Source organism: Melozone crissalis, unplaced genomic scaffold (assembly GCF_028551555.1).
Source record: "Melozone crissalis strain CALT ecotype California unplaced genomic scaffold, PUWL_Pcris_2 ptg000013l_1, whole genome shotgun sequence".
Lineage (NCBI taxonomy): Eukaryota > Metazoa > Chordata > Aves > Passeriformes > Passerellidae > Melozone > Melozone crissalis.
In genome coordinates, this window is record NW_026535791.1 from 31729288 (window position 1) to 31755474 (window position 26187).

Here is a 26187-nt window from a genome sequence, read left to right on the forward strand (position 1 = left end):
GTTTATATTTATATATTTCTCCTACAGATGACCTCTTTTCATATACAATAGTGATCGAAATATGTCTTTACCAATGCCATCTCTTTTTCCTCCCTAATCTACATCAGCTTTCCATGAACAAATTCATATCGTGCAAACTTAAACAAAAGCAGTGCACTTTTCTTTAAATGGTATATAACATACCTGCATGAGGAACGGCTAATACATTTAGGTAATGAAACCCTTTCTTGTGAGAAAAAGAAACCAAATAAATTGTAATAAGTATAAGCTAGAACACATTTATTTTCTTTCTAAGGGAGATCACAGATTCGCATGAAAATAAAATCAATGGTAGAACTAATTTAGATTGCTTCTATTCTGAATTTTTTGTATGCATATGTGCTTCATCCTGCCTGTGTCTAATGTGATGTACTCATTTTCCAAATTATTGTTTATCTGTTTTTCATAGAATCATAGAGTGGATTGGGTTGGAATGAACCATCAATGATCATTCAGTCCAACAGTCTGGCCATGGACAGGGACACTTTCCACTGGATTATTTTGCTCAAAGCTCCATCCAACCTAACTTTGAACACTTCCAGTGATGGGACATCAACGTCTTCCCAGGGCAAGCTCTGCCACTATTACACCAACTTCCTTCTACACTGCCAATCTATACCTACCCTCTTTCACTTTAAAACCATTGCCCTGTTCCCTTTCACTACAGATTCTGTTAAAAGACCTCTCTCTTTCTTATAAACACTCCTTAAGAACTGAAAGGCTGCAAGAAGGTCTTCCCAGGGTCCTCTCTTCTCTGGGCTGAACAACCCCAGCCATATCCCTCTGCCTGTTGTCATAGGAGAGATGCTTCAGTTTTCTGATCGTTTCCATGGTCCTCCTTCAGACCTGCTCTAACAAGGAGGTGTCTTTCCTGTAATATGGATCCCAGGATTAGACCCAGGACTCTATGTTCAAGCACAGGTTTTAGGAAACAGCATCTGAAACAGAAAATACTGGTTCTTTGCATTATGAAATCAAGAACAGATTTACAAGGGCTTTGGATGAACTGGGAATGGTCACAGATTGCCTGCTTAGCTTTAAGCCATCAACACATGTTTTGCATGCCTTGAAGAAGTATCATATTATTGATGGAAGATGGAAAAGTTTTTTTAAGGCTTCTTGGGTGCAGTAGGTAGAAAACTGAGTTATGGGTATCACAAAGCCCTTTGTGAACAGATGGAACAAAGGTCACAGAGCATGCTGTGTTTCAGCCTACTTTAAAGCCATCCCACTGAGGACCAGAAAATATACCTAGAAATAAATATATCTTCATTAATTCGAATGAAACCCTGTTTCCACTGTTCTAGATGTATCTCAATTCAATTGGTATTTATAACATAATGATATTAAGCAGAAATTAACTTCTGTGAACAAAAAAAAATAATGTATACAAACAATGATTAATTTAAATCAAAATCAGTACTATGATGATGTCAGCCTAATTTAATAAGTTTTGCTTAGAATTAATCAGGTTATAGTCACTGTTTCTCATTGTACACACCAAATTATTCCTCTCTGAGCCGATTTCCCTTAATGAATTTACTGGTAGTAAAATATGAATCAAAGTATTTTAAAAATCTTAATTGTAACTTAAATGCTTATGATGTGTTCAAATATGATGATATATTTAAATATGATGATGCATTCTTGCTGCGATGTGGGGTTGGATTACAAAAACTACAAGATTACTTTGATCTCAAAAGTTATGTATTACTATTGGATTTTACTTTGGTACATCTACCTTTCCTTCTTAGCCCTAAAATCTGATTTGCTTTGTAATCCATTCTGAATCAACTGAGACCATTATATCCAATTTAAATTTTGCTGGAACTCAAGACCATGGATTACTAAATTACAGAAAGCAGAGTCTAAGTAATTCACATTGGTGTTGCTACAGCTTTTGATAGAGACTACTGCAAATCTGTGAGCTTGACACTGAGGGCAAATGACAGTATTGCTATTCTGCTGATCCAGTCAGTGTTATTTTTGCTGTGTGAAATATAGAAACACAGTTCCTTGCAGTATGGCATTAGGAACAGTATCTGTTCTGAAATTCTCACTTACCAACAACTTTAGTGCTGTTTTGTAATTTAGTTTCCTTATTAATATCTACAGAAACAATTTTTCTTTTTATAAACTTTATTATACACTAGAAAAAAAGGCAGTGTCTTCAGAAAATGTATAAAGGATAATGTGTTTTTCTGTAGGTCTCATTTTTTAAAAGAAAAATTATAATTATGTGCACATACTTTTACCTCAAATGTTTGAGATATTCTTAATTGAAAAAAAAACAAACCCAAACAAATGGACACAATTCATGCTAACCTCTATTCCTGGAATCCTTATCTAATTGATGAGCAGAAAAAGGATGTTTTATCCTCACAAGTGTTCATCCCTCCTTTGTATTAATTTCTGATGGTTTTTTCATATGTATGTCTATGACTACATCTATATCTGCATTCATCTGTATCATCTATCAATAGATATCTGTGAGATTACACACCTATCAACCTTGGATAGGCAAAAAGTAATTATAGAAGGGATAATATTTCTGCTTTTGATAAACAGTGCTAAATGGAATACTATTACAACAGTTATTCATAATCTCTAAAAATTTTGGCTCATTACACGTTTGAGAAAGTCATGTAGCCAGGCTCATTTTGTCATAATTGAAATTATACAGAAGTTTCATACCTAAAATTCCAAGCCTTTTGACATCAGATCCTCTACTCTCAGTTAGACCAGACAGCAGAAAAGAGAAGAACTGGGGCCGTGTTTGTGAATAGCTGTTTTCATTCTGTCCTTGAAAGCCTGTGTACAGAAATCAAACTAACACTCAAAAAGCAATCATGCATAAGCCAATCATGCTGTGTTGCTCGAGGCTAACAGTTCTGCAGGTATGAATCAAGAAAACACCAACTTCTTTGCTTGCTTTCCACCAGCACATTGTCACTCTTGCTGGGGCCTCACAAAACCAGCTTCCTCACCTTTCCTCAGGGCATTCCGTAGCTGAAAATTGCAGTCACTCATTCAGATGGTACAGGCAGAATCCTGGTAGCTTCTGTGTCTTATTAATGATTCTGGACCATAGATACTGCCACTGCTGACAGATGTAATTACTCATGGAAATCCACTTCGTTGTACCCATGTGTTTGCCTTATGAGTATCATAAATGGGCTCTTCTCAAAAACCTGACATTCTAGGAAAGTACAGCCCCACTTGAAAAGAGATGTGAGAGCTGACAAGAGATGACAAATGTCAGTAGTTCAGCCGCACTGTTGACAGATCTGTCCTTGTTAACATCAACAGTATTAGTAGAATGGTGAAATAACCTATTACTCACTTGCCAAGGTTTTGCTGCTTAAAACGTCCCGCTCCCTTGTAACTCTCCCAGTCTCTCCTGCCAGCTACCCATCCAGCACCACTCCCACAGACATCTTTTGGTCTCATCATTTTTGTTCCCACCCAAATAAAAAGGTGAAATAAAACATAAAATTTCTGAAGTTAGAATGTTAGGAGGAAACCCTACATATAGAGTTCTGTCAAACATAACATAGGGATGCAACTGCTTGCTGATGCACACAAGAGGTCCATAATAACTACAGACCACACTTGAAGGACAGATAAAGGACATCTGCAGTGAGACAAGTTTCTCTCTATATGAATTTGTAGCTTGCTAAACACACATAGTGGGGTACCATGGGAGACTCCTGATCTGGAGGCCTTGGCCTTAAAACCCTTTGTCTGTGGTCTGGAATGAAGCTTTTGCTGTGAGCTGGCACACTGATGGTTGTCAAAATAGATCCCCTGGAATGGGACTCCCTCGTGTGCTCAGGACTTTAGTTCCTGCCTCAACAGGTACCAGTTTGAAATTATAATAAACACAATGAAAACATATAAATATTTTCCATTTTTTCCTGTCTCTTTAGAACATGAAAAAATCCCAATGTATTTATGTATTTTCCAGGTAACTGGCCTTGAAAAAAAAAAAAAAAAAGAAAGAACAAAAGAAAGAAAGACCTTTTTAACTGTTTATTTTGGGTTTTATTTTGGTTTTGATTTTTTTTTAAGGAAAAAAAAAGAGTTTTTAAAACTGAATAAGTTTTATCTTGCCAAAAATAGGTGAAAATTGTGTGTAAAATGTATAAAATTTACACTGATATAGTGGACAGCATGTATATTCTTGGAAATACATGATTTCTCCTTTTCATTAAAAATGAATCTCTACATAGTAGCATTTTATTTGTCTATGTCTTTTTGACTCTCTTTTTTTCCCCTCCAGATAGAGTTCAATTGGCAGCTCATAGTAATTCAAAACTAAATTTCTCTAGAAGTAGCACTAGTTCTGTTATATACTATTTTATTTTATATTATTGGTAATCCACTTAAATCTTAATGTTTTAAGTTCTTAAATCTTTAGGCACCGAAATCTTAAGCCCTTAAACATGAAATTTTCTGATATTTATTTTGGTAAGGTAGAAAAGTTCATTTTATTACTGTTGTCAAACCCATACAAAGTAATTGTCCTATACTCTTCATGGGCTGCATGCAAATATCTGCCTTCAAAATCCAAGTGTCCATCAGCTTGGTGAAACATCTGAATCCAGCTCCTAGAAAAACATTTTAGAGTGTTTCACTCATGCTTCTGTTTACTGAGATGAACGCCTCTTCTTCGACTGGCCTATTTCATTTTCACATGTAAACATGTCACAAACCGCTCAGATGCAGCACAAAGAGGATTCCTGCCCTGAACAGCCTAAATCAAACATGACATAACAAGTCAGGCTTATGAACAGATGTGGTGTATCTGGAGGGAAAACAAAGGACAAAGCTGAAAAAAAAATGATCAGGCTGTTTGTCAGCCATTTAGTCAGTTTGATGTCTCAGACTCTTCCATCTTACTTTTTTTTGTAATTCCCTCTCCCTTGCCCCCATCTCCTTTAAGGATTCAGAGGCTGAATGCACTTTCCCTCCCTTTGCTGAGCAGTCAGTGAATATACACTAAGCATATAGGAACACCCCTGTAAAAGTTACTTTATGACACTAAAAAATGAGTGTTTCTTGCTTTCTAATGTGTGTTATTTTTGCTACTGTTTGGATGTGTAAAGTAACAGTCTCTTGGGCTGTAATTGTATCACAGGGTGGTGAGTTGACCTTCACTGGCTGCCAGGAACCCACCAAGCAGCTCTGTCACACACCTCATGCTCCCCTTTACTCCCCTTTCCATTCCCTTTGGAATAGAAAAGGGGCCTTTGCATATACGTTGGGGAAGAGCTGCAGCATACTTCAAAAGGCTTTGCTTTTGGAGCAAACCCCAAAGCCGACCCCAAAAGCCAACCCCAAAACACAGAAGTACATACCTGTAAGTAAAGACAAGCAGTGCCAAATGAACTGTCCACTGCAGCAAAGTCTGTGAAGATGAGGAGCACGAGGGAGACTTTGTTATGCATTTGTACAGCCCCTATGCAAGCTAGCAGTATAGAGACAGAGAAAGCTCAGAGCTGGATAACACAGATTTAAAAAAAAACCTAGAATTACCAAGCTACGAGGAAAACCATGAAAAGTTAAGGGTAATTTGATGAGCTGAATCCAAAACAAACAAAGGATATAATCAGGGAGCACCAATCGCTTGATCATAAGCTATAGTAACACAGAATCAGAATTCAGTACCTGTGTTGTTCAGCAACCTGTATTCACAAACAAGCAGATGTTTTTCTCTTTCAGTGACTCAGGCACACGGGCAGTAGAGAGGCAAGCGTGCTCACTTTTAATTTCAGTATTTAATTCAAACTATAAAGCAGTTTGAATTAAGATCATAGAATCATAGAACCATCCATGATCATCTAGTTCCAATGTCCTGGCATAGGCAGGGGCACCTTCCACTAGATCGTGTTGCTGATCCTTGAACACTTCCAGGGATAGGGCATTCACAACTTCTCTGAGCAACCTGCTCCAGTGCCTCACTACCTTCACAGTAAAGAATTTTTCCTTATATCTCTCCTAAACCTACCTTCTTTCAGTCTGAAGCCTTTTCCCCATGTTTTACTACATGTCCTTATAAAAATCTCTCTCCATCTTTCTTGTAGGCTCCTGTTAGGTTCTGGAAGGCCACATTTAGGTCACCCTGAAGCCTTATCCTCTCTAAGCTGCACTGTTTCAATTCTCTTTGCCTTCCCTCATGGTGTTTCACAAAACTGTATTTATTAAATGGCAGAAGAATGCATTTTACAGTTTTTTTGGACTTATAGAGGAATTAAATCCTTTTAATGCTGCTCATCCTGTCTCTTCTTGGGAAATGTTGGCTATATAGCAAGCTGTAATAGTAGATGTTGAGGTACTAGAAAACAAAAATTATTCTGTTGAGAAGTGTTGGTTACTGTCATGTAACACATTCAATGGGCAGGAGAATTCAGGTCACAACTGCTCCTTGGCACTTAGAATCTCCATAGGGGCAAACTATGGATTTTTAAACTTTATTTTAAAATAGATTGGTAATGCCTAAAATAATCAAAACTGCACACAAAATTTACTGCTTTAACTTTTCCCAAACTTTAAAAAATATTATTATTATTATCTACTTGTATTATTTTGTAATACTGTATATTTAAAAGGCTATGCATGGGAGTAATTAAGTCCTTATTTGGGTCTGGGCTCCAATCTATGAAACAATTAGTGGGTCAATATAGAATTAACTTGAAATATTATGGATCTTCATCTTTGTGATCTTCAAGTACTGCTGTTTGACTTTATGCTCCTTTATCATTGTAACATGTAGGGAAAGTAATAGGCTTATTTGGGATTTGATTCATTGGGATATGTAGAGAACACTTAAAACATTTGAGAAATGTAATTTGTTAACTGGAACACATTAATTATAATTTTTATTTATAGTTTTTTCCCCTTCTCTACATACTACTAGACTGATATTTATGGAAATCTCTACACCTATTGTATCTACAAAATACCTTCCGTCATTAACACAATATGTGTGCCAATTATTATTTGCAAATCTTTTCTTTTTATACAAATTAATTCTCACAAACAATCAAGTAACCTAGTATTACTAAAGCTGACCTTGATCCACTTGAATGGCTTCACTTTTCCATGCAGTGGAAGAGCACTACTCAGAAACTTTGATAGATATTCAGATCTCTAACTGAAAACCATCAGCTTGGACAGTGTTACTATTCAACATTTACACAAGTTCAAAAATAAATTTTAGACACAGAACTAGGAAGGCTAAACTATTGTTGAAGGTATTTCTTTTACAGTGGGGGTTTTTCTCAGATTATAATAGGAAAATAAGAGAAACTAAAATATAACAAGGGAAATATAAATTGTTTACAAAAACTCAATTGTCCTTCTAGAACTGAAAACCAAAGCTTTGGCATCACTTATGTGATCTTTATATTGAAATATCTCACTAATTATTTTTCTGCCTTGCCTCTACATGCAAGAAAACAATTGGCTTGTAGGAATTTTTTCTTCTTTTCCCTGCTTTTCACTCCAGAGGAAAATTGAAACATGAAATAACTTATATGAAAGTATTAATCTTCACAAACATGTGGAAGCTGGAAGCCTTAATGGGATGGAATGATCTTGGCTGGCTCCAATGCCACTCTTGCACTTCTGTTCTGTGGGAAAACCAAACACATAATCATCTACATTTCCATCAGCCGGTGATGTTCAGCTACTTCCTGGGAACTATATCTTCACCATGAATTGTATTGCTTTGTAAGAAAACGCCCTAATAATTAATACCCCTCCCGATTTCTTTTATCCTGTTTTTCATTGCTGAGCATGACACCATATGGTGCGGAACATGCCTTTGGTCAGCTTGGTCAGCTGTCCTGGCTCTGTCCCCTCCCAGCCTCTTTCCCACACCAGCCCACAGACCTTTGCGGAGAGAAGGAGGGCTGGGGAGACAGTTCTGATTCTGCAGCCAAGGCACGGGTGGGTTATCAACTCTTCTGGCTACAAAAACGAAGCACAGCTCTGTGAAAGCTGCTATGGGGGGAATTATCTCCATCCCATCAACAACCAATACACATAATCAGGACAGGGAAAAATTATTAGGTGTTCTAACTCATTATTAATTTATTAAAATGAGACATTATTTAGATTATTTATAAAATATATTTGAAAGATTATGTAAATATGACAGATTCTGGGAATTATTTCCCTGCGTTTACTCTGCTTACTAATCCACAGAATGTAATTTTCCCCCACACTGCTTCTAACTTTAGGAGCTACTGTAGTTTTACAATCTCTTCCAAACATGTCTTTAAATAAATGGTCATATTTTAGTTATTTTTTGGCAGGGTCTTATTTCCTGAATTTTTCTGACAGCTATCAAATGCCTTATAATAAGTAGCAACATATTTATTTTTCCAAATCGGTTATTCACAATAAATGAAGACCTTCCTAGGATGTATTCTATAAAAAGCAAAATAAATTTTTATGTAGCATTTTTCATCCTTGTTCGTCAAAGTGCTTTTAAAAGAGAGAAAAGTCTCTTTGTGCAAAATATATTGAAATTAGAGTTCAGAAAAGTGAAATGGCATAAATACTGAAAGAAGTTGCTTTATCTATGGTGTTATCAAAAAATATGGCCCACATCAGGCATGATTTTTATTAGATATAATAAATAGTACCTGGATTTCTAGTCAAAAAATACTATAAATAAAATCTAACTTCTACTGATGTAATTCAAGAGTGCTACTTTTGTCTTTCATCTGTACATATTCTTAACAAGATGCAAGTTCTCCGATACTGCTTATGGTTATGAAAAATACAGTTCTGGCCTTCCTAATGGCCATCTGCAGGGAAATGTGAGTAAATATGGAATTGAAATGGTGAGATGGTGCCTGGAGGTCTGTTTCTTATGTATTATGGGTATATTTGGGGGTATTTTTTTATGAGTTGCATGATTTTTCTGCTATAGGCAAATACTCCCATCAGCTCATTATAAATTATGCAACTTCATTCAAATGTTTCATTAATTCGGTCTTCAAATAATCCAACCAAAGCAGCAAGCAGCCCCCTTTTGGCTTCTTCTGTGGGTAAACAGTGAGAGCACGATCTTGAGAGAATAATCAAATTTCCTTTACGTTATGTTTCTTGATTTTCCCCTCTGCAATGCTGCTTGCAGAAGAGACACGCTTTCCACCCTTCAGTGTACACAGTCATTTTACCCTTCTTCTGTGAGTATAGGTATCCCAAAATACTTATATAACTCTTCATATGTTTTATGGTGCTGCGGAAAAGTATATTGATTTGTCTTATGCACATGAAGTAGGTTTAGCTTGATAAAATTTTATGCACAGTGTGAAATTCTCCTAAAATTAAAAAAAAAAAAAAAAAAGAAAAAAGAAAAAAAGAAAAAAGTAAGCAATACCAGTATGGAACAATATAACTGAAAGTGCAAGAAAATAAACTCTCTGACACTGACATCCATCTTGAGTGTTAGAAGCATTAAAAACCAAAATATCTAGTCACAGTTTATTTTTAAAGCATGTAAGTATCATTTACGCTCACAGAAAAGGAATCTTCACCGAGCTAAGTAAATATAACTAGATTATCTTTTAATTACTGTTAATCAAATAATATAATTTTGTTTTACAATTATGGCTGTTATTGTCTATTGTGTAAATAGACTTAAAGATAACACACTTAGCCCTTTGAAATTATGTATAAGAAAGCCCTGTGGAAATCAGCTCATTTATTAAAGTTCTACTGAGGCAGGAAAAGTCAACCATTTTTACCTCCACAGGGAAACACATTTATATTCCTATAATCCATCCTGGAAGTAATACAGTAATTTAAACAAACTGTTGAAGAGTTTTCAGTGGAATATTGGGCAGTTTCTAGTTGACTTAGATCAATATAGTTTCACTAGCACCAGAGGTTTGCCAATTTACACATTTCAGTGAAGATATGCTAATTTATACCAGCTGAGAATCAGGCCTTCAAGAGATTGTAAATTTGTTTAAAGGTTTATTCATAATCCTGGATAATGGGAAGGGATGGTTGGGAGGATTATTTCAGTCATTTAAAAGATGCAATTAAGCCAAACTTATAGACTTTTTAAAAACCTTTAAACAAAGGGTTGCTATTTTTAAACGACCATTTTTTATTGTGGGAAAAGATATATTTACTGATAAATTCACCTCACAAGAAACAATTTAGCCACTTTCTTACTGATAAAAAGAGTCCAGAGCACAGATAGTCTGTAATCCAAGTTTCCTATCCATTTTTACATACATTTAGACCACCATGAGAAGCTAAAATGATTTTAATCACTGTTAAGATTCAAGCACAATATCTAAATTGCTATTAATAGTACATCAAGCCTGATAATCCCTGCATTTCTCCACTGTAGCTCTGACATCTTGGAAAAATTCTATCTTCCTTAAAAAGAGTTTCTCAGTCTACAAATCAGAAAACTCCTTCAGATATCAGAGACCACCTGAAACTGGGAGTCAAAGAAAAAAGGAAATGGAAATAGAAATGGGAAGGGGAAATGGGAAGGGGAAAGGAGAAAAGGTTTCCCATTGTCCTTTGTTTTTGGAAGTGCAATATTAAAGATGTGGATTTATGTACCTGCTACCACATTTTCCAGAACATTCCAGGCTCAGAGTTCTCATTCTGAGTGGTATCTTTCCAATGTTAAGAATTTGGACATCTATTGTTATTTTGGTGAGAAGGACAAAAATTATAGATAATACCCTAAGGAATTCCTGAGGAATTTACCAATATGTATAACCAACATATGCAAACTCAATACACTGACCCATAAATACTCAGTCATCCCTTAGAAACATAAATGTACATTCAACCTACTCCACATAGGACACAAAACTTTGTCTCCTCTATCTGTTACTCTGTTTGAAGAGCTTGAATCCATCCAGCACTTTAGTCATTAAAGTTTCCCACCATGTGTCTTGCATCATAATCATATTGTGGTTCTGTGACTGCATGTAGTTTTTTAATTCCTGCTTTTTCTTGTGCTTCATTTATTTACATACACACTCACACAGGAGACTGGAATTAGGCTTTGTCATTTGCCTTGAGGATGGAAAGCTACACCCTCTCACCTTCCACTCCTTTCACCCTGGCCCTTAGGTCTTTGTAATCACAGTATTAGAGTGTCAATAAGAGACATAGCAAATATCTCAATATTGCAAATATTTATAGCACAATTTATTCCAAAACAGCTGTTGAATTTCTAGAACTGGCTTGAATATCATTTTGGTCAGAGAGGTATTGAAACAAATATTTTCACATGTGTATTTCATTCATAGTCCAATCGTATTAAAAGAGTGACAAAAATTTCATTACCTCCTTCCTACCTGGGTAAATTTCCAAAGAAAGATTGCAAAAGTACACCTATTCATATGTAGAGAAGAGACTGTAAGCATTTAACTTTAAGAGAGGTTTCAGGTCCCTAGGTTCTCCATTGTCAGACCTACTGTCTTACAACCCAGTTAAACAAGCAATTTGAAATGTATCTCTGACCTCAGCATTTGTAATTACCTAGCAGTATGTAGGTGCATGATAAGGGCAGGTTTCTGTTCAGCATTCAGCCAGTTCTGGTCTTAAATCTGAAGCACCAATTGTTCTCACACACTGAAGAGAAAAGAAAATATTTCTACTCAATACCTGCCTGTGTTTCAGCAGCCAGGCACCTAGAGCACTACAGTCAGCTGAGATTGCAATTTTTTCTCCTGGAATTATGCTTGAATTTCACACGTATATCCAATATGTTTCTTAACACCACTGAATTTCACAAGAGAAGCAGCCTGGAGCACACAGCAGGGGAATGCAGGAAAAGCAAACAGCTTATCAGAGCTGCTCAGTAAAGGTTCTTGTTTGATTTTCAGCATTTTATAGGTGGTAATACATCACAATAAAGCTCAGCAAGACAAACATGAGTGTAGAATACAACTGCCAAAGTGCTTAAACTAAATTTTCCCATGTTTCTCCCTGTTAAAGAAACTGAGCTTGATGACCCTCAGGACATTGGGAATTCCTCATTCCTTGTGCGCTTGAGCTCTATTTGGTGCACTCTCATTCTCCAAGGAATCACAGTCTGTAACTGTTTCCATCAGTAGATCCAGACAGTAAATAGGTGTTCTTAAAAGATGTTTGTGTGTGAACACACACACAATTACACACAAGCATACATACACAGAAACCAACACAGTCTAGTGCCTTTAATGCAGCACTCACATGAGCACAGACAACAGTAAATCAAGCTCCTCTCCTCCTGTTGATGAAAGCTGAAGAAAAACTTGTTGATAGACACCATTACTGCTTAACCCACGGTCATACCCACATTCATAGATCTGTTGATTATTAGCACAGGTTTTATGTTCACCTAACACCCATATGATCCACTCTGGATCCTAGGTCCTCAACTCCTTCAGAAACTCAGACTCTGGATCTTTCTAGGGTTAGGCACACTAGGTAGTCCTGAAATTTCTCACAGTGCTACCTGAAAGTTTTATCAGGTAATTATTTTCTAATGTGTCATGTCCAGCATTTTTTCATGCTATGCTCACATTGTCATGTTTTTCATGTTCTGTTCAGTTAGTAAATAGCAGGTCAGAGCCTACCCATCTTCCTACACATGTTAATACTTATATTTGTATTCATATAAATCTATGTAGGTGTGTTTATTTTCCTTTAATCATCTTGTTTTGAGGTAGACATGGAATATATTGATGTGTTTTGATATTACACAGGAAAAGATATGACAAAGCTACAAAGCAGATATTGAAGTAAGCTGCATGTGTTCAACACAAAAGAAAGAGTTGTTCCCAGTAAAATCTCACCAGTGTCTCTTTCCCCATGTGTGTGGTGACATTCTGATCATAATGAAAAAGTTGGAATCACTGAACATTCTTTCCCGGAAACACAAACAAAATCCATTCTCTTATACAGAAACCGTTTTCCTGAGGAAAGGTGCAAAGGTAGCATAAATAAAATTTTCATGAGAACTCGATACAATATTTTCTACATTCCACAGGGCCTTTCCCACTTCAACTCATTCTGAAAGCAGGGAAAGGAAAAGCAGAGCAGTTTCGTTGAGCTCAAGTAGTGAAATTGCACATTTACAGTGGCCAATCAAGTTTACTATTTAGAAAAAAACCCACTTCTATCTTAGTTACTATTTCAACCTAAGAGATGGGTGAGCAGTTATCAACAGGAAAAAGGTAAGAAGCTTTTTTGAGGGACAAGTTTTTCTCTTCTTCCATTGCTGTCATGAATACGAAGGTATAGTAGACACAAGAAGCCAGATGAGGGGAAATAATGGGTGACAAAAGAGTGAAACCAGTTCTCAGCTGCCTTTTCTGTGGAACAGCATCAGCTGTCATTTAGCTGTTCCTAGAAGCACAGAGTTTTGCCTTAGGACAAATTTACCGACTACCCGGAGACTGCTCTCTGCGTGACAGACTAAAATGGCTAAATAGCAGCAAAGAAGAAATTTAATTGTCAGTTCATATGGATGATGCTTGTCAGGCAAATGATTCTATAAAAATGGGCACATTGTAGTATACAGGAAATGTTACCCTGAAAATGAGGCAAAATCATACCTTTTTATTATCCTATTTTTTTTTATAATGAACTAACAAAGATCAGTCCTATTTTACGTAACAGTGGAGACCACAGTCTATACCTATTTTAGTAAAGCTGAACTTTCATGTGCCTGTGATCATGTGGCCACCTGGAAACAAAACAAGTGAATGTTTCCTAGGACTTAGCTATATAGTGCCAATATATTCAACTGAGTGGAGTAACAAAATAATTTTTTTCCATTCCTCATGAAAAATAAAACTAAAAAATCATGAATACACAAATTGTTTATCGCAATTATTTCATCAATGTCTACAAAGAGACAATATGAAAGACTCTTTTAGACTTAAAGATTTCTTGGGAGTTTTCCTTATTGCAAAATTAAGCATCAATCTTTTAAGTTCCAGGAGTCGCTATGGTTCATAGGGTCAGCAGTAGCTGGTCCAAGTAGCACTCAGCTACCTTGGATTATTTTATCAAACTCATCACACTATCCCTATTGGGCATTTTATTTTTAGTATGTTACAAACCATTCTGCATGTGTCATCTCAATTTTTCTTCATTTTTTTAAAATGTTTTAACTTGTTTACTTCATTAATGTACTATAAAATTTGAACATCAGTGAAAAATAAAATAAACTGTCTATGGTGATAATCCTGTAATTTTGAATCTGTGTAAAAATATTTCTTTGTGTGATACATTTGCAATACATTGAGGAAATAAAAATAATTTGTCTTCTTAGTTTACAGAGCTAAAGAATAATTTCTATCACCCTCATTTACAAAGCTTCATGATTGCTGTCTAAATATAGAATGATTTTTTTGGCAGTTTTAACCATGTTTTTGAGAACAATGCAGAACTTCTGTGTAGGAGATCACTTGTTTCCGAAGAACGATTTCACTGTTAATAAACTTTGAACCACCTTCAAAATTTCAAATTTCTTAATATAAACTGAATGTCTCACACCTTGTTTTTATATTGACTGCAAATAATATGAAGAAGATAATTAATCTAAATTAGGTTATCATGCTGTAACTTCCCACTAAAAGATATGAAAGGTTGTATTACTTTTTCCCAAGTAATCAAATGAATATATCTATTTTGAGGAATAATCCTTTGTTGATATACATTCTAGGTAAATTAATGATATTTTAAAATTCTAAGTTTAGTCAGTTCACAGAATCACACAGAATCACAGAAATTCAAGGCTGGAAGAGACCTATAAGATCATCAAGTCCAACCCGTGTTCTAACTATTCAACTAGATCATGGCAGCAAGTGCCACATCCAGTCTTTTTTTGAACTCCTCGAGGAATGATGACTCCACCACCTCACTGGGTAGATGATTCCAGTATCTGACCACTCTTTCTATAAAATACTTCCTTCTTAATTCTAACTTGCATCTCCCTTGACGCAGCTTGAGACTGTGTCCTCTTGTTCTATCTGTTGTTGCCCGGAGAAAGAGACCGACCCCCAACTCACCACAGCCACCCTTCAGGAAGTTGTAGAGAGTGATAAGGTCACCCCTGAGTCTCCTTTTCTCCAGGCTAAACAACCCCAGCTCCCTCAATCGTTCTTCATATGGCTTGTGCTCCAAGCCCCTTACCAACCTCGTTGCCCTCCTCTGGACACGCTCAAGCATCTCAACGTCCCTCCTAAAGTGAGGGGCCCAGAACTGGATGCAATACTCCAAGTGAGGCCTCACCAGTGCCGAGTACAGGGGAAGAATGACCTCCCTGCTACTGCTGGCCACACCATTCCTGATACTGGCCAGGATGCCATTGGCCCTCTTGGCCACCTGGGCACACTGCTGGCTCATATTCAATCGACTGTCAACCAGCACCCCCAGGTCCCTTTCCATCTGAGCACTGTCCAGCCACACCGTCCCCAGTTTATATCGGTAGAGGGGGTTATTGCGGCCAAAGTGCAGTACTCGGCACTTGGACTTATTGAAGATCATCCCGTTTGATTCTGCCCATGCATCCAACCATTCCAAATCTTTCTGCAGAGCCCTACGTCCCTCTAGCAGATCTACACACATTCCCAATTTAGTATCATCAGCAAATTTACTAATAAAAGACTCTAAGCCCTCATCCATGTCGTCAATAAAAATATTGAACAGAATTGGCCCCAACACAGACCCCTGAGGGACACCACTGGTGACTGGTCGTCAGCTGGATGCAACACCATTCACCACCACTCTCTGGGCCCGGCCATCTAGCCAGTTCTGAATCCAGCAAAGGGTATTCCTGTCCAGACCACAGCCTGCGAGTTTGTCTAGGAGTAAGCTATGGGAGACAGTGTCAAAGGCCTTGCTAAAATCCAAGTAAACAACATCTACTGCCTTCCCTGCATCCACTAGCCGGGTTACCTGGTCATAAAAGGTGACCAGGTTAGTCAGACATGATCTACCTCTCCTAAATCCATGCTGGCTGGGTCTGATACCCAGGCCATCCTGCAAATTTTGCATGATGGTGCGTAATATAAACTGTTCCATTATTTTGCCAGGTATAGAGGTCAGGCTGACTGGTCTATAATTGCCAGGATCTTCCTTTACACCTTTTTTGTGAATGGGTATCACATTGGCCAGCTTCCAGTCATCCGGAACCTCACCAGTAAGCCATGACTGTTGGTAAATGATGGAGAGTGGCTTTGCAAATTCATTTGCCAGCTCTCTCATTACCCTGGGGTGGATCCCGTCTGGTCCCATAAATTTATGAATATCTAAGCATTTCAATAGTTCTATGACAGCCTCCTCTTGGATAATGTGGGAACCATTCTGCTCCCTAAAACCATCAACCAGCCCAGGCGGGTGGGAGTCTTGAGGGCAAGTCATCTTCCCATTAAAAACTGAGGCAAAATAGGCATTAAACACTTCTGCCTTCTCCTCATCTGCAAATACTAACTTCCCACCTTTGTCCAATAAAGAACAAAGGCTGGTCTTACCTTTCTTCCTACCATTAATATATTTATAAAAACTTTTTTTATTATCCTTAACAGTAGTCGCCATTCTGAGTTCAAACTGAGCTTTGGCCTCCCTAATTTTTTTTCTGCATACTCTAGCAGCCCTCTTGAATACCTCCTTGGAGACCTGACCCTTCTTCCAATGCTGATACATCCTCTTTTTGTTCCTGAGTTCCTCCAAGACCTCCTTTCCCAACCAGACTGGATGTTTACCCCGTTGACTGATCTTTCGGGATACAGGGATGGTCTGTTCCTGCGTCCTCAAGATCTCTGTTTTGAAGTAAGCCCACCCTTCCTGAACTCCTTTGTTTTTAAGGGCTGCTTCCCACGGGACGCTCTGAATGAGTCTCCTGAACAGGCCAAATTCCGCCCTCCGGAAGTCCAGTGCAAGAGTTCTACTGGTGCTCTTCCTGACTTCACCAAGTATTGAGAACTCTATTATTTCATGATCACTCTGCCCCAAACGACCTCCAACCACCACATCTCCCACCAGCCTATCTCTATTTGCAAACAGCACATCTAACATAGTCCCTCCCCTGGTGTGTTCATCCACCAGCTGCAACAAAAAATTGTCCTCCATACATTCTAAAAATTTCCTGGACTGCCTCTTTACTGCTGTATTAAGTTCCCAGCAGATATCTGGTAGGTTGAAGTCACCCACAAGAACAAGGGTTGATGATCTTGAAACATTGCCTAACTGCTTATAAAATAATTCATCTACTTCTTCTTCCTGATCGGGTCGACGATAACAGACTCCCAATATGGTGTCAGCCTTGTTGGTCTTCCCCTTAATTCTTATCCATAGACATTCAACTCCTTCTTCCTTTGTTTCAATTTCGATGGCGTCAAAAGTATGCTTACTATAAAGGGCTGCTACCCCACCTCCTCTTCTTCCTTTCCTATCTCTTCTGAAAAGTTTGTATCCATCCAGTGTAGTACTCCAGTTATGTGAGTCATCCCACCATGTTTCCGTGATGGCAACTACATCATAGCTTTGCAGTTGCACCATGGCCTCCAGCTCTTCTTGTTTATTGCCCAAACTGCGTGCATTGGTATACATGCACCTCATCTGGGCAACTGAGTTCACCCCTATCTTAGCCTTGCAATTCTTGGGCCTGTTTCCAGATAGCTCAGCTGGTTCCCCATCCCCCTTCAAACTTAGTTTAAAGCTCTCTCAATGAGGTCTGCCAGTTCGTGAGCTAAAATCCTTTTGCCCTTAACAGAGAGGTGTACCCCATCTGGTTCCAGCAGAGAAGATGCTGTAAAGGTTTCGCCATGATCAAAGAATCCAAAATTTTGCCTGTGACACCAACCCTTAAGCCACTTGTTGATGATACAGATTCTTCTGTTTCTTTCATCATTTTCCTCCGCCACCAATGGGACTGAGCAGAACACTACCTGTGCTCCTGCCCTGTCTATTACCTGACCCAGTACTTTAAAGTCCTTTCTAATTGCCTTGACACTCCTCTTCTCAATCTCATTGCTACCAGCCTGGAATATCAGCAGTGGGTAATAATCAGAGGGCTGAATCAGTCCAGGAAGTCTCTCAGTGATATTTTGTACCCAGGCCCCAGGGAGGCAACAGACTTCCCTGTGGGATGGGTCTGGTCGACATATATAGGGCCTTCAGTTCCCTTCAGGAGGGAGTCACCTACTACGATTACCCTTCTTTTCTTCTTGGTGCTAGAGGTAGTGATTCGTGTTGCAGGTGAATCATAATTGGGGGGTTCACTAGGCAGACAATTCACTCCTAAATCATCTAGTTGTATCTCTAGATCCAGAATGTCATACCTATTCTGAAGTGGTACTTGGCTGGATGATGGGGGGGAGGGAGGTCTTTTCATTTTTACCACCCCGCACAGGGACCCGTTTCCACTCCTCTTCATCCACCAATTGCCCTTCTGTTGCCTGAGAGTGGGAGGCATATAAGTCCTCAGTCTCTTGATTAGTAACCTCCCTTAAAGATGGTAGGGCTGAACTCCACCAGTCTATTTCCCTTTCACTTTCCCTAATACTCCTTAACCTTTCAACTTCCTCCCTAAGCTCAGCCACCAGTGAAAGGAGGTCATTCACTTGTTCACAGCGCAGGCAGGTTTCCTCCACAACACTCCCTGATGCCACCAATAAGCTCAAACACTCTGGGCACGGATGGGTCTGTACACTCGCGTCCTTTTTGGAGGGCCCAACTTGGTCACTTGTACCAGCCACAGCTTTTGACCGTGTAGAAACCATTATTAACAAACACTTCAGAAACAACCAGACAGCAGGGGATTCAAAATCCAGAGGTTCGGGAATCCAGGGATTCAAGAAATCCGAGGGTTTAGAAATCCAAGGATTCCAAAATCCGGGGTTACAGGAATCCAGGGGTTCAAGAATGCAGAGATTTGGAAGTTCCGGGATTTGGAAATCCGGGGTTTCAGAGTTCCAGGAATTCTCCAGCAGCAGGTCGGCACCGCAGGGCTACTAAGGAGGTAGCAGTTAATTGCTTCCTGATTTTGTTGACAGAGTTAAAGAGAATTAAATTAATTTTAGTTCTACCCTGTAAAATTCCAATAAACCTTATTCTGACAAAAAGTCAATGGCAGCAATAAGAAGCCTGCCCATGGATAAATATGGCCAGCTTCACAAGACCAGACGCTAGTCTATGAAGTAGCTGCTTACAAATCAACATGGACACACAAGCCAAACTATCAGATGGACCAATAATTATTAGAATGAGAATAAGAGCAGCATATTATTATTAAAAAAAAAAAGACATAAGACAATTCTGCAGAGAATTTGCAGAGTGCAGTTAAAGTCTCGGTACTCCATCTGTGTATACATTTAGCCATGAATAGTAACATTAGGCTTAAGCCAAAGTTACAGTTTGAGGACTTGAGGAATTTTCCATTCCTTCCCAAAATATGGGATTTTTTAAAAATTGTGTAGCTCTAATAGGTATCTAATGGCATGCATTTTTTCTGTGCTAAAATGTTCTGAATGTGTGTTTAAAAGTAGGAAAAATTTACCAACTAGTCTGTCTGGAGAAAAAGAATAATAAATAAAAATAAATTTTAAAAATTCAGGTAATGGTGATTCTATGATAGCAGTGTTTTCCTGCAGTCCTTTAGGTCAGGGGTTTGAGACTCAGAATATTATGGAAAATTTCAATTGCCTTCCTTGCCAAAGGATTTACAAAAGTATTTATACTGTGGGGATTCTAGATAGACTACAACAGTGCAAAGAGCAGTAACTTCTTTTCTCCTCTTGCATCTAATCTACTTTTACTTCAGAAATACTCCAAAACTCTTTTCAGAGAATGTTTCTCTTTGATCTGGTGGACAGAATATTAATACAGAAAGCAAAAGGAGAATGACTGCATTCCAGCCCCATGTAAAGCCAATATTTTTTATTATTTGTATAAAGCAGAAGAGGTGCAGCAATACAGTTTATACCAGATTTTGTGCTGGTGCCTGTGGTATTGAATATATAACATAACTGTGAAACCTAAACCTGTGTATATTTTCATCTATTCAACAATCAATACATTCTGCCACAGACATTTCATCTCAATATCAGCAAAACAAGCAAACAAAAATAAAAATCACGTTTTAAAATATGAAGTCCCAAATTATCATGCCAATATATTTAAACTTCTTTAATTCACACTGTATGACAGGATTTTTAGTCTTCAATGGAATTTTTAAAAGCATCTATGCTCACTTTTTCCTCTTTAACATCTACATTTTCTTTGAAGTATATTTGCTGATTCTATATGCTTGTCTTAGCTGAAGAATATTTAGATCTTACTTGATGAGTAAGATGTTTATAATTTGCTGACCTAGTACAACTATTATGCAGATTCAGAAGACAGGCTCTGCCTCCTGCTTCTGTTATGATATTAAAACCGTGTTAGATGGTTGGAAAAAATGGCAAAAATTTATATTGCTATAATTAAATAAGGTTGAAGGATAATTATATATTATATGTTATATGTTATATGTTATATGTTATATGTTATATTATTATATATTTTATATATTATATTTTATATAACAATATATAATATTGCTATAATTAAATAAGGTTGAAGGAAGAGATTCCTAAGTAGAATAGTCGCCTGTCATTAGTTTGCTTCTTACTGACAGGTTGTCTTACACCACCTAGCTTTTCCTGCAGGACATGCTTATAATCTTTCTATTTGTATACAAAAAACAATACAAAAGAATTTACATATGTACTCCTATATATACATGCATATACAGTTGTGTATGTATTTACCAATTATACACCATTTTTCTCAAAATTCCTGATGCTAGAAAGATGAAAATGTATTTAACTGTCTTCAATAATGTCTCTCATAAATAAAAACATCTGAATATTATTTTAATATGAAAATTCAAATGGTAGAAAACATTTTGATTGCTCCCTGTCATAAACTCCTTAGATAAATACATTTACTAGAGATATGTATTGGCAAGCACCATTTCCATTCCTCAGACTTTGTTCTCTAACCTTGTTCATTCTCCTTAATTTTAGCCACCTATTCAAAAAACATAACTGGGGATTCCATTCATCATGAACTCACTCTGTAGTTAGTTGAAAGTGAAAAAAATACTTTAAAAAGCAATTCAGTGTTAAATACATTGACATCTAGGGAGGATTATCTCTTTCTACTTATTAGGGAGGAATCTGAGATAAACATATTCCTCCTCGGTGACTATCAACTAAATAGTTGCTGTTGAGTAGAAAAACCTTCATTATTTTTTATAACTTCAGCCAAATTATCTTTTATCAGCCAAATACCTTTCATGCTCTGCTAATGGCATCATAAACTTAGCAACTGCTCTTTATTCTTGGGTTCCAAAACAGAAAAGCACCATATTCCTGTTCTACAGAGGTAAACAAACTTCATAGATGAAATGCATTTCCCAAGATAACAGCAAATACAAATCAGAACTTCAGTACATGTAAGTTGACCAGTATACATATGTGAAGTAGTCTTTGCTCATTTTGGATTTATCTCATTAAATCTCACTGTCTAAAAAGTGTAAAGTAGTTTATCAAGTTGTTTCCCACTTTGGAAATGCCTATCTCCTCTCTATGACAATAGATAAAATTTTCTTGAAGGGATTGAGCTAGATGCCAAAGTTCTTGTCATGGTTTAAGCCCAGCTCGCAACTGAACACCACACAATCACTCCAAACCAAAAAACCCCCAAAAAACCACAAAAACCAACCCCCGCCCCCCACAAAAAAAAAAAAAAAAACAACAAAAAAACAACTAACAAACCAAAAACAACCAAGTACGAAATGCTCCACAAAAGCATAATATGTGCTTTTTTCCTTTCTTCAAGCAAATAAAAGCATTGCCACAGGCAAAGAAACAATATCCATGGTCAATCAACAACTTTTGGAATGAATGCAAGCTTCTGTATACACTTGGAATTATTTTCATCCTGTAAACGTTCAAGGAAAAAAATCTTTCTGCATTCAGCCTTAGAAAAATTGCAGTTATAGCCTTTCAATATTTTCAGTGAAATTTTTCCTTTATTCTAAGTAAAAGTTAGTCTTATTTTTTTAATAATGAGAGCTCTATTACTGAGTTGCTAAATGACTCATCTGAAATTTTGTAGTCAAAACTGAATTTGAAAAATTTAGAAATGAAATTTTGCAACCCTTACTGATTTGAAATTAGCTAAATAAAACGAGTAGATTTTTTATGTGAGACAGATATCAGACCTAGACACAGTAAATAAATATCACACTGAAAATTCATAAGAAACCTAACAAAAGAAAAGCATTGCATGAAATGGGACCTCTCACAGAGCTGTTTTTGTTAAGTGGTAGCCAAATTGACAATTACTGGCAATTTGGCAATTACTGAGCCCAGAATTTAAAGTTCATTGCCTCTTTTTTTTTTTTTTTTAATCGCTTTCTTAAAAACAGCTTTTTTTAAAAAAAATTAGAGACATAAAAAACCCAAACTTTATAGCTCACTAAAGAGTAGTCTATGACATACCATCTTTTAAAATATGTGGCCAGTTATCATGATAGAGTTGATTCTTAGAGTGGGCTGTGTCTATACTCAGTGGGACTAACACTGGATTAGTCACCATGGCTACTAATAGTGTTGCTCTTTCAGGACAGATGGGATCATCACACTGGGATCCTAGTGTCAGCAGGTGACCATGCTGATTTAATTTTTTTTGTCTGTACAGTTCATGTTCCAAGTGAACTAACATTACCACTGTGCATAATCCTTCATCTTTTTTTTTTTTATTCCTAGCAGATATGACCCTCAAAACATTTCTCCCAACCTGCAGGAGTGCTGTAGGCACAGTAGGCATGGACCTGTGGGAAGTAGATGGTAGGATAAGTGTGGATGTATAAATGCTGTTGATGTTCAGCTATGGCAATAAAGTCAAATTATCTCCTCCCTCCACCCCAAAACCTTTTTGCCAGATACAGTTTGACTGTATTGTAACTGGATAAAGTATACAAATCTGCATGGAGCAACAAAGAATAATTTTCAGTGTATATGGATTCTCAAATACCTTCGTAGAAATTATGTCTTTCTTTCAGCAACCATAGAATGACAAGAAACCAAAAATGGAGTAAAGTCTACTTTCTACCTGACACAGATATTTTATTTTCAAAGGCAGAAACAGAAATCATTAAGAGCTGAAATTTCTGTCAGTAGTTGTTACAGGTACAGCTTGCCCAACTGGAACTCTCCTGAGCATGCAATTTCAGTTTTCCTTCAAAGCCCAAACAGTTATCTCTGGCTCAGCAAGGATAATGTAAAACTTCCCTCTGAATGGTCCCACCATTGATAGCTGAAATGCATCAGTGCCTTAATATTTTTTCACTGGTATTATTATTAGCACCATTATTATTGTTGGTGTTATATTTTTTATTATTGATTTTATTACTAAAAGGTTTTTTTATTATGAAAAATTTGTTATTTGTTACTGGAAAAAGTTGGGGTTTTTGAATAATGAGATATTTAACCACCTGTGGATTATCCCACTTTGGATGAAAACTCAAATAATTGATATCTCAGATCTAACTTATTTTTTCAAAACATAAACAATATTTTAATTTTGTTCTTCATTTAATTTCTACATTTTCTTCTGTATAATGTTATATATATTACATCTATATAAGTGATAAAAAAAGTGATATGATTTTTTTAACAATAGATTTTTCTCATTAAATTGCAAAATTTAATGAGGATTTTTTCAATCTTTTTAGTTCTTTATGTGAATGGGAAGTAGCAGAGAAGTCTGATATTGCCTCTGAGTGCAGGGAAGTGCTCAAACTGTGCACCAGATTGTATTGAGCGCAGCACTTCTACTGCATCACAAAATATGATTAAGGTTACTCTGTTTGGTAAGTGCATGATCAAACATACATTTATCACAGAGGAGATTTTAGCTGCAGGTAGACGAGACAAACTGTTTGGACATGTTTTTTAAAGTATGTTTGGACTTGATTTTATTTCTATAATTAAATTATTACAGTGGAATAGTTCAAGGTGGTGTGTGGGCATTAAATGTAACAACTATACCTCACTTTCAGATGCTTCCTGAATATCTCCACCATTCTAATAAGCATTTATCCTGTCCTTTTACAGCAGCATCCTTTTATGGATGACCTTGACATCATCCATAACACTCTTCATTGCAGATTTTGGGGTTTTTTTTGCTGAAGATTTGTGTTTTCCTTTGAGTTTTGGACTACATAGTGTTAGATATCAGAGGAAGTAGTATGGATTTTAATTATTGACACATTTTCTTTTATTGTAGCATAGCATGACATTTTCTGAAAACAGAAATCTTAAAATGTGTTTAAAATGAGACAAATGAATAAAGTAAGTTGCAAAAATAATAATCAAATCAAAAACATTAAATGAAAATGAGATTTTTAAATTTTTCCTTTAGTTCAGGAAAATATTGTTTTAAGTTTCAGATGGTAATTCTTATATAAGGAATTTATTTGAAAGTCAAGAGGGAATGAATTTAGTGTGTATATAAAGACAGAAGGAGGTTTCTAAAGTGTATAAAATGAGATTTAAGCTATCTGCTTTAAACATGTGTAAGCTTTTATTGAATAAGTTGTGATGGAGCAGAGAGTTCATAAATGCAGAGCCTGCAGGACTCATCAGAGACAGGGACTTGAGGACCTTCAGAGTGAAGAATAAACTGTTTGGAGAAAAGTCTAAGATGAATTTGGGGAAGCATGGAGAAGAGATCAAGGACATAACTGTGAAAAAGAGTGGTGATTGCATAGAAGCAAGTTGTCCTATCAGCCTTCTTGCCTTTTGCTGATGAGAAAGGGAATTGGAACACTGGGGAGACTGTAGTGTCCTACACTCTGCTGGAGACTTGAAGGAAGGAAGAAGAGAATGTACTGAAATTCAGGAGCACAGTGCAAAATTGAGTGAAAATGAATAAAAACTGAAAGGAGGACTATAGTCCAATACTGGATGGGGCTATAGTCTAGTATTGCATGGGACACTGATTTAAAGGTATTTCAAGAGCAACAGAAATGATAGTAGAGATGAAAATCAAAATGGGTTCCATAAGCAGTCAAGCATAAATGCAGAATGTCTTAACAAAATGTAAATCAGGGAGATAAAAAAAGCACAAATTATTAAACACAATTTCAGCAATCATTCCCAGTCATTCTGCTTCAGGCTTAAACAAGACATGAGCAGTACTTTTGGCAAGTGAATATGCCTTTGTTACAAAGCAGAATTAACCATGGCAAAAAAATTTGAGACATGTAAAAGTAAATAAAAACAATTTTTTTGAATGAAGGCTAAATGTAATTTAAGTTTTAATGTAAATATACTTGATAGTGAAAACTGAAAGTTTTTAGACTGTTTGGTTCTATAAAATTGCATTCAGCAATTTTATAGAAACTGATTGATTAGCACTTAGCAAATAGGAAGAAAGAAACCCCAATAAAACCCAAACAACATAGGCTAAAATGATATCATCTTAAAAATTCTGTAAACATTTTTTAATACAGTGGCATTTATGAAATCTGTTAAGAGATATAGTACTAGGCAAGATTCCAAGGACAGGCTTTAATATTGGAAAGATGCTACAGTGTGATAGGCTTCCACTTTCATCAGTCTATTATGTCTTTAATACATTTTAACGGTGTCATATTAGTCAGCCTTACCAACATTTTTAGTCACCAGTGTTTGAGACCATGTCAGAGGATATCCCTAGAGGTTACATGTACTAGATGTTGCTCAGCCCTGAAGGTAGTGTATGTGTTTTCTTTTTCCCTGTTTCATTTTTAGATCACAATTGTTTTCCAGTAAGCTTATACATGACAAAACTCTTTGCAAAGCAAAACATATCTCAGTTTTCAAAAAGCATGATAACACGTATCCAGAAGTCTGAATTTAAAGGGATGAGCATAAAAGAAAAATGGTCATAGTAGACAAATTACTGGAAATTTTATGAAAAAAAATACAAAGAAAGACTTGCTATAAACTACTGAAAACCTATGTCAGCTCACTTACTGCAACAACCCTTCAAACCAAACACCACACATTGTGGCATACTTCAGTTGTGTCTGAAAAAGATGTGCCCACTTTTGGGCGAATC